Genomic DNA, 10342 nt, shown 5'->3' on the forward strand with positions numbered 1-10342 from the left:
TTGTCCCTACTTCTCAATTCATTCGACATCTTGGTTATCCTTTAGGCTGGGGACTCACCCGTTCACAACAAACTGATTGGGTGCTAGTAAAGTTGAGGGCAAAACTTGAATATTGGAAGTTTGCAACTTGGCCATTACATGTTCGTCTGCGAATTACACAATCCATTTTGATAGCATACATACAATTTTATCTGCCTCTTACTATGTTCACTAAGGCAGATTTGGTTTCATTTATGTCAGCTATCATGGAAATTTTCTGGTGTTCAAAACATGGCAAGAAAAGTCTCAAATTACTCTCCATGCATCGTCTCTGTTCTCCAAAGATGCACGGGGGTCTGAACATTCTCAATATTCAAATGCATTTACTTGCTCACAGGGGGAAAATGATGATGCAATTTCTACAAGGAGATCAGCCTTGGGCTTTTATGATTCGCTCTCTCTTATTACATCTTCATACATCTGCTTTTGGGAATTGGCAGCCTACTCAGTGGGAATTTTTATTTGGCTCTATCCAAGGCAAGATCAGAGGATGCCCTTTTGTCTCTTCTCTGCTTCTTGATTGGAAACACATTCTATCCCACTTGGAATGGAAAGGCAGGGACTCTCTCTTGGGCAACTCTTTGAGGGAAGAGAATCTCTTTTGGTCTAAAGTATTCCACCCACGTTTGGCCATACAAGAACCCCGACGTTCATATTTTCTCTCCTTCAAAGGCATTTCATGTGTGGCGGATGTACTTCAAGATGATGGCACAATTCTATCTTTTTCTTTGGCTACTCGCAAATATGGCTTGGGAGCTCATTATCGTCCTTTATGGCATAAAATTTCAGCAATGCTCCAACCGTACTTGCCGGTACCTCATTTAGAAATTCAGCATCGGCTTGAGGATTGGATTTTACGCTCTCCTTCCTCATATGTCCGTCCTTTGAAGCTTTCACATATCACAGTGTCATCATTGTATAGAGTGTTATTACCTCCACCTTGGATTTCCAACAGAGCAAATACTGTTTGGCATATGGATCGTCCAATGAAGTGGTGGAGAAAAAGGCTGCGTCTCCTTTGGCATTACAAAGTCCCTCTTCGACAACAGCTTTTCCTATGGCAAGTTCTCCTTGGCATTTTTCCATCTGGACAGTTACTCGCACACAGACATATTGCTTCAGCTGTTTGTCACAGATGCTCGCATTCTACTGAATCAGTGCTCCACATCTTTTGGTCCTGTCCAAATACTTATGATCTCATTGCTCTCATCAGACAGAGGCTTCGACAGCGATTTCCTACTGTTACTTTTGGCAGATTTTTCTGGTTGTTTGGATTTCATCCCCAGAGACAGGGTTTTGATTTATTTTTCGTATGGGTGCGATATTGGACCCTATGGACTTTATGGATGGATAGAAATCATAGAGTCTTTGGTGATCCACTATTTTCATCCTTCCCTTTTTTCAAACGATCTCTGCAACAATCATTTTACGATTGTTTTCAGACTCGTTTGATTGATCAGGATGTGTATACAGCCTATACTGAGATCTTTTCTTGAGTAGTAGCTACTTCGCTTTTGAAGCAGCTATGAATGTAATTATTCTATAGAAATAAAAGATTTCTTCTCACAAAAAAAAAAGTGTGTGTGTGTGTAGAGAGGTTATGGAGGTGCGTATGTGCGAGAGCGTCGAGAAGAGCTGAGGCATCGTCGACGCTTTTTGCAGTGTCCCGTACAACCAGTACGGCTACCCGTACAGCCTGTACGGCGTTTTCCATGCAGCGTACAGGCCATTTCGCACAGCCCGTTTCCTTTTTCATAGCCCCCTAGGTCTTCGTGCTTTGCTCGCGTGGTGTTTCGTTGTCTTTTTTTCGTCCCTCTCCAAAATCCGTGTGAAGCCTCATCCGTACAGCCGTACGGCACCCGTACAGCGTCCGTACGCTTGTACTTTTCTGTACTACTGCGTCAGTCCCCGTTTCACTTTCTTCTCACAGTTTTGGCCGTACACCTGCCCCCTCCGTACAGCTCCATTCGTACAATCCCGTACAATCCCCTACTTCCAACCGTACAAATCCTTGGAGTTTTTTTGGGCTCTGCTGTCTTCTCTAAACATCTTGTGTTCTAGCCAAAATCTTACATTCCCATCTATTGTTTTCTTCCCCATTATACTCTTCTTATCCTTTCTGGTGGACCTCCTGTGAATACTTCTTTTGGGACTGGTTTTTTTGGCTTTTACTGTCCTTTTACAGGTATTTCATTTTCAAGTCCCCCTTTTTACAAAGTCATGGCAGAGTATTCATATGAAAAACGTTTCAAAAGGAGCGCTCGGCTCCTTGCAAGAAACAAAAGCAGGTTGAGGGTCAGCATGACCCGATACATGAGACTCTTGAGGCTCAACTGGTATATGATATAATGCATAAAGGATTTGCAGATACTAGAAAAGAGTGGAAAGACTCGGTTCCTTCAGTTGGCCTCATGGTTGCAGTCATTTTATTTTTTCCAGGCCGGATGCCATCTGCTGCAGAAATAGGCAACTGGTTGACACGCACATTGGCTGGCTCTTTTGTTCGTAAAGTACACTATGCGGCCAGAGGCTTTTTTGAGGTTATCATGGTGGATGAGATCCACAGACAAATGCTTTTGGAACACTCACCTCTTTTTTTTGGGCAGCAAATGGTGCATGTCTTGCCATGGTCTCCCACAAGGGACTATCAAGCTTTAATCCGACACAGATGCCCGGTTTGGGTTGAAGTTGTTGATTTCCCCCAATGTATGGCCTCACTTTTGCCTAAAATTGCAGCATCTTTAGGTAAAGTGGTTTGCCCACCATGGCCAAATGGCAACTCAAACAGATTTTGCATTCTCTGGGATATTGATAATCCCACACCAGACTCTTATTCAGTCACGGTGAATAATGTGAACATGGGAAGTGCTTTTTATAAATTCAAATGGGGTTTATTTGCAGGGGCCTGTTTTGAATGCAAAAAGTTTGGACACATGGCTTCACAGTGTCCAATGAATCTACATAAAATGCCTCGTGCCACTTTGTCAGTTTCTATGCCCACTAAAGATGTTCCTACTCCAGTGGCCAACAAAAATAAAAGCAGTAGACAGCCTGCTGGGAGTCAGGATAAAGGCAAAGCTCCAGTGGCTGCCAATGGGAATCTCACATCACATTCACCTCCTGTTATTCAATCCTCAACCAAAGGACAGCAACCTTCAACTGATGGCTGGCAGAGTCCAAGAAAAGTTATTTCTGCTAGAAGAATTCCACCCCCCCGCACTTGGACTGGTGCCTCTTCTAGCGGGAATACCCCAGAGATAAACACAGGAATTGGGATTACATGGGCTGCAGTAACAGCCAGCAGAACACTCTTCCCTGAAGAAGAGGTTGCTGCTTTGCTGTCTACTTCTCAGGCGGCTACTTCTTCTTAGGCGCGAGGTCTCGACCCTGAGATAGAAATGCAAGGCTGACCTCATAAATTTTGCTGCTGTACATAGTTGTTACATTACTATAAATACCTGTATATATGACTGCTCACATCAAATGTTTTACACTCAATGTCTAGGGCATGTGTGACAGTAGGAAATGGAAATCTGTGTGGCTGTACATCAACAGATTTCAGCCTGACATAGTGGCATTACAAGAACACAACCAACATATGTATGCAGGCAAGACAGGACACTACTGTGGATATGATATTTTTTATGTTGGGGAGCACTCTTTCTCAGGGGTTGTCCTTCTGATCAAACATGAGCTTCAACCAGCCATTGCATTAAATGACAACAAAGGCAGATGGCTTGTTCTCCAATGCCTTATTAGAGGAGAGGTGTTTGAATTTGCTTCAGTTTATGCACCTCAGTCCTCTAGAGAAAGAACTGCAATTTGGGATGCCATGCAACAATATCCGTGGAGATATCATGCCTACATATGTGGTGATTTCAATAATGCTCCACAATAGGGAGACAACACCTCCAGACATGATCATATGCTATCTCCTGAAAGGCGTGCATGGTCTCAACTACTTCTGCATCTGGATCTGGTTGACCTTTGGAAGGAATTGCAGCCTTTGTCACCGGGCTACACTTTTCAACATAATGCTCTTTCAGCCTATCAGGCACGTCTGGATCGATGGTATAGTGTTGCTCCCCAACAAAATGGGGAGTTCACATGCAAAATGTGGATTGACTATGCCTTTGTGCATTCAGACCATGCAACACTATGCTTACGGTTATCTTTTCATTACATGCCAGATGATAGATTGCCACACAGGAGACATCTCATCATAAACAATAGTTATTTGCAACATGCTGATTTCAAGGCAATGGTTACTGAAGCAGCTCATTGTCTTTCCTCTAGCAGCCATCTCAATGTTGATGGTGCCTGGGATACTTTTATTTCTAAAATGCAAGTGGTGATTAGAGTTTATGGCAAGTCTTACATGAAGACTCTGAGGGAAACCATTGCTCAGGCCAAATCTACTTGTCAAGATCTCACTGAACTCAGTCATCACCGTTCTTTGTCCTTGCATGAGCAAACAACACTATGCTAGGCCAAACATTGTCTTAAACTAAATGATCAAAGGAAACTGGCAAAATGGGAGACTAGAGCAAGACAAAGAGCCTTTACAGATAAAGGTTTCTCTTCCAAAGAATTTTTCAAAAGTTTACATCAGAGGAGAATCAAAACAGAAATTTGTAGAGTGCTTATGCCCGATGGATCATGGACTACCTCACGGTCACAGCTTGCTTCCTTTTGTGTGCATCATTTCTCTCAGCAATTTGGCTCTGCAACTCCTCTCTCGCAACAGATTTTGCATGCACGAAATTTACTGTTGCAACATGTTTCTCCTATCATTTCCCCTCCTAAAGCTTTGGAATTGGAGGAACCTTTTACTGAGAGGGAACTGTCGGATGCGATCAAATCATGTGGTAGATGGAGATCCCCTGGATGGGATGGTTTAACAGTAGAGTTTTTTCTAGCCTACTGGCCTATTTTGAAGCATTCATTGCTATATATGTGAACGCTGCGTGGCAAAATCAAAAAATGCCGGACACATGGAAGAGAGGTCTTGTTAAGCTCCTTCCCAAAAAACAAATTTGTGAGTCTTTGGCAGATTGGAGACCTATCACTCTTATGCCCGTAATTTACAAAGTCACCACCAAAATGATTGTCGATCGGCTAAAGGGGATTTTACATGATGGGTTGCATCCTGCTCAATATGGCTTTGTCCCGCGCAGGCACATCACCGATAACATTGCTAATGCCTACATTGGAATTAAATATGCCAAATATACACAGCAGGATGTTTTGTTACTGCAAATTGATATTGCCAAAGCCTTTGATACTGTTCAGTGGGATTTTATTTCATCGACTATGCAAGCATTGGGTTTTGGCACAAAAATGCAGCAGCTCATCACTTGGCTATATCAAGATAGTGAAGCTGCCTGTATACTCTCAGGAGATATTTCCCCATCCTGGACTCTTGCTTGCTCTGTCAAGCAAGGATGTCCCCTGAGTGCTTTACTTTTTGCTATAGCCACCCATCCACTGCTTCAATATTTGGATCACCTTTTGGACACTGATCAGTTGCACGGTTTGGAGATTCTTGGTAGTCACAGCATGATTGCTCAGGCATATGCTGATGATTCATTCTTTACTCCAAAAAATACTCGGGCTGATTTGTCCATGATTATGCATGCTCTTACTACATATGGTTTGGTTGCTGGCCTTCGGGTAAATTTTCAGAAATCAAAATTGCTGCCCACAGGAATGGCACAACCTTCTGTGGCCTGGGGAAATTGTCCCCGCTTCTCATTTTATTCGACATCTTGGTTATCCTCTAGGCTGGGGACTCACCCGCTCACAACAAACTGATTGGGTGCTAGCAAAGTTAAGGGCAAAACTTGAATATTGGAAGCTTGCAACTTGGCCAGTACATGTTCGCCTGCGAATCACACAATCCATTTTGATAGCATACATACAATTCTATCTGCCTCTCACTATGTTCACTAAGGCAGATCTAGTTTCATTTATGTCAGCTATCATGGAAATTTTCTGGCGTTCAAAACATGGCAAGAAAAGTCTCAGATTACTCTCTATGCATCGGCTCTGTTCTCCCAAGATGCACGGAGGTCTGAACATTCTTGATATTCAAATGCATTTACTTGCTCACAGAGGGAAAATGATGATACAGTTTTTGCAAGGAGATCAGCCTTGGGCTTTCATGATCCGCTCTCTATTATTACATCTTCGTACATCTGCCTTTGGGCATTGGCAGCTTACTCACTGGGATTTTTTATTTGGCTCTATCCAAGGCAAGATCAGAGGATGCCCTTTTGTCTCTCGTCTGCTTCTTGATTGGAAACATATTCTATCCCATTTGGAATGGCATGGCAGGGACTCTCTCTCGGGCAACTCTTTGAGGGTAGAGAATATTTTTTGGTCTAAAGTTTTCCACCCCCCTTTGGCCATACAAGAACCCCGACGTTCTTATTTTCTCTCCTTCAAAGGCATTTCATCTGTGGCGGATGTACTTCAGGATGATGGCACAATCTTATCCTTTTCTATGGCTGCTTGCAAATATGGCTTGGGAGCTCATTATCGTCCTTTATGGCATCGAATTTCAGCAATGCTCCAACCGTACTTGCCGGTACCCCATTTGGAACTTCAGAATCGGCTTGAGGATTGGATCTTACGCTCTCCTTCCTTATATGCCCGTCCTCTGAAGCTCTCACATATCACAGTGTCATCACTGTATAAAGTGTTATTACCTCCGCCTTGGATTTCCCACAAAGCAAATACTGTTTGGCATATAGACCACCCAATGTAGTGGTGGAGAAAAAGGCTGCGTCTCCTTTGGCATTACAAAGTCCCTCTACGACAACAGCTTTTCCTATGGCGAGTTCTTCTTGGCATTTTTCCATCCGGACAGTTACTCGCACACAGACATATTGCTTCAGCTGTTTGTCACCGATGTCAGCACTCTACTGAATCAGTGTTTCATATCTTTTGGTCCTGTCCAAACACTTCTGATCTCATTGCTCTCATCAGACAGAGGCTTCGACAGCGATTTCCTACTGTTACTTTTGGCAGATTTTTATGGTTGTTCCAGAGAGACAGGGATTTGATTTATTTTTTGTATGGGTGCGCTATTGGACCCTATGGACTTTATGGATGGACAGAAATCATGGAGTCTTTGGTGATCCACTATTTTCATCTTTTCTTTTTTTCAAACGATCTCTGCAACAATCATTTTATGATTGTCTTCAGACTCGTTTGATTGATTAGGATGTATATACAGCTTATACTGAGATCTTCAGTTGAGTAGTAGTTACTTCGTTTTTTGAAGTAACTATGAATGTAATTATTCTACAGCAATAAAAGATTTCTTCCCACAAAAAAAAAGACTATGCCATCCTAGTGACCATGTCCTCTCCATGACTTTTGTCATCCTGCGACCATGTCATCGCCATGACTTGTGTCATCCTTGTGACCATGTCATCCCCTGACTTGTGTCATCCTTATAACCATGTCATCCCCTGACTTGTGTCATCCTTGTGACCATGTCATCCCCTCACTAAGTGACTGAACATAGCTGGTCCTGTCCCCCGCCACTATCATTCACCGTCCTGGTGAACAGGTGATGTTGAAAGATGTGCAGAAAGAATGGCTTTGCTAAATACAGGAATCATCATAGGTGGTTCAAAAGTCCTTCTCACCCCTGGTGCAGAAGGACCTTCTCTCTCCTAGTGATGCAAAAGGCCCTTCTCTCTCTTGCTGCAGAGAAACCTTCTCTCTCATGGTGGTGCAAAAGCCCTTCTCTCTCCTAGTGGTGCAGAAGGCCCTTCTCTCTCCTAGTGGTGCAGAAGGCCCTTCTCTCTCATGGTGGTGCAAAAGCCCTTCTCTCTCCTAGTGGTGTAGAAGGCCCTTCTCTCTCTTGGTGTAGAAGGATCTTCTCTCTCTGTGGTGCAAAACAGTCTCCTCTCTCTTGTGATGCAAAACAACTTTCTCTCTCCTAGTGATGCAGAAGGCCCTTCTCTCTCTTGGTGCAGAGAGACCTTCTCTCTCATGGTGGTGCAAAAGCCCTTCTTTCTCCTGGTGGTGCAGAAGGCCCTTGTCTCTCCTGGTGGTGTAGAAGGCCCTTCTCTCTCTTGATGCAGAAGGACCTTCTCTCTCATGGTGGTGCAAAATCCCTTCTCTCTCATGGTGGTGCAGAAGGCCCTTCTCTTTCCTAGTGTAGAAGGATCTTCTCTCTGTGTGGTGCAAAACAACCTCCTCTCTCCTATGGTGCAAAACAACTTTCTCTCTCCTGGGTGAAAGGGACAGATCATGTCCTTTAGATTCGGTGATGGGAGAACAAGGAGGTTTGGTGTCCTTTAGCTTCAGTGGTGGAGTGAACAAGGAGGCTCGATGTCCTCTAGCTTCGGTGGTGAAGGGAACAAGGAGGCTCGGTGTCCTCTAGCTTTGGTGGTGGAGGGAACAAGGAGGCTCGGTGTCCTCTAGCTTTGGTGAAGGATGGACAAGGAGGTTCGGTATACTCTAGGCCTGGTGGTGGATGCAAATAGTAAACTCATGTCCTCTAGCTTCGGTAGTGACTTGAACCCTCCTCTCTCTAACAAGCACACTCTCTCTCCACCCCACCACCACTCTCTTACAAAGCCTTTCTCTTTCCACCCATCACCTCACTCTAACTTCATCCCCCTCTCTCCCCTCTTTTCCACCTCTCTCTAGATTCCTCACCTCCCCTCGGAAGCGCTTCTCCTCTGTCGCTATTTTTACCAAGCTCCGCTAAATTTAGCAAAGTTGCTTTATTTTGCAGCTTTGGCTGCTCAAAACCTATCCTCTACCTTGGCTTCCCCTCACTCCTTCCATCACACTCCTCCTTACAAGCAACCATCTTTTCTTGCACCCTTCCTCATCCCATACCTGCCTTCTTCTCTCTTGCAACCTCACCGCCTCCATCCCCTCTACTGCCCTTTCTTCCTCCTCCTCCTTGGGTGCCCCTTCCTCCTCCTCGCTGCTGCCTCCTTGCTGCCCTTTCTCCTCCTCTACTCCTCCTCCCACCCCCTCCTTACTGCACCCTACAGCGCCATCTACTCCTACCCCCTTCTCCCTCAGCTGCTCCCTCTCCCTCCCTACAGTGCAATCAGCCCCCCCCCCCCCCCCCCCCCCGGGCGAAATCAGCTCCCCCCCCCCTACTCCAATAGCCCCCTCCTCCTATGCAATTGGCCTCCCCGTGCAATCAGCCCCCCCCCTCCTGCATCATTCTCTGCAGCCCCCCCCCATCCTGTGCAATCACTACCCCCTTAGCACTCACTCCTACAGCCCCTCCTCCGCAATCCCTCCAGGCAGCTTCACTTTATTCTCTCCTCCCTTCACGCTCCATTTATCCTCTCCTTCCTTCGCGCTCCCTTTATCCTCTCCTCCTCCATGCCAGAGATGCGCATCAAGTACAAATCTCGACTTCCAAAAGACAAACTCTTCACTGCCTTTTATGCAAAGATGACTCCTCAAGGCTCCCCTTGACATCCCTCTCTAGTGCCACAGAGTACTCCGGCAAGCAACTCCATGAGTCCCCCTACATTTGGACCACTCGCTAGGAAGACCACTACTTCTTCCACAGTACCAAGTGCATCTGCTGCCCCGGATTCTCCTGCAGGTCCAACCAGGTGCAGCTGCTGCCCCAAATTCTCCTCTGTAGGTACTTCTACTTTAGTATCTGCTCCACCGGGTATTTGTGCTGTACATACCCGAGCTGCTCCATCTGCTGCTTCAATGGGCCCAAGCATCACAGTGAGCTTTAACGAGGATCAAGATCATCCTACAGCTCATTCTCCCACTTCCTTGAGCGACTCCTGTTCGAACAATGGGGGCTCCGGTTATTCACCCTCTCTTGCCCCACGATGAGTGGTACCTTGGGATGCACCCACGGATAATGAGCATCCCTCCGGACTCCGAGTGGTATCCAAGACCATTCTCAATCCATCTCTCCATCTTTCATTGGTTCTATCTACAGGGGAGATTGAGGCACTCGCCCTCACAGAGTTTGATGGTATTGATTTTCCTCCGGTGGACATTTCTTTGTGTACAACTTTCATCCAAATTTATGACATGTCCTCTGACACCTTCGAGTTTATGGGTTCTAGCCACATTTCTCACCCCAACTCTGGTGTCTACTTATTCGCATCTTCCCACACTTGCTATTCAGCCCGCATATGGTGAGCCTCTGCCCCTAACATCCTTTCTCGCAGGCTATAAGTAGCACAGACGACAGAGAAGAGAGGAGGTATTGGCCAGGTATTTCTTTGCACGTTTATATTCAGCGCCTAGACATTTCTTTATCTTAAGGAGTATTTGCCCTGCA

Source organism: Dipteris shenzhenensis, chromosome 26 (genome assembly GCF_047967505.1).
Source record: "Dipteris shenzhenensis isolate YYH24624 ecotype China chromosome 26, Dip_SZ_1.0, whole genome shotgun sequence".
Classification (NCBI taxonomy): domain Eukaryota; kingdom Viridiplantae; phylum Streptophyta; class Polypodiopsida; order Gleicheniales; family Dipteridaceae; genus Dipteris; species Dipteris shenzhenensis.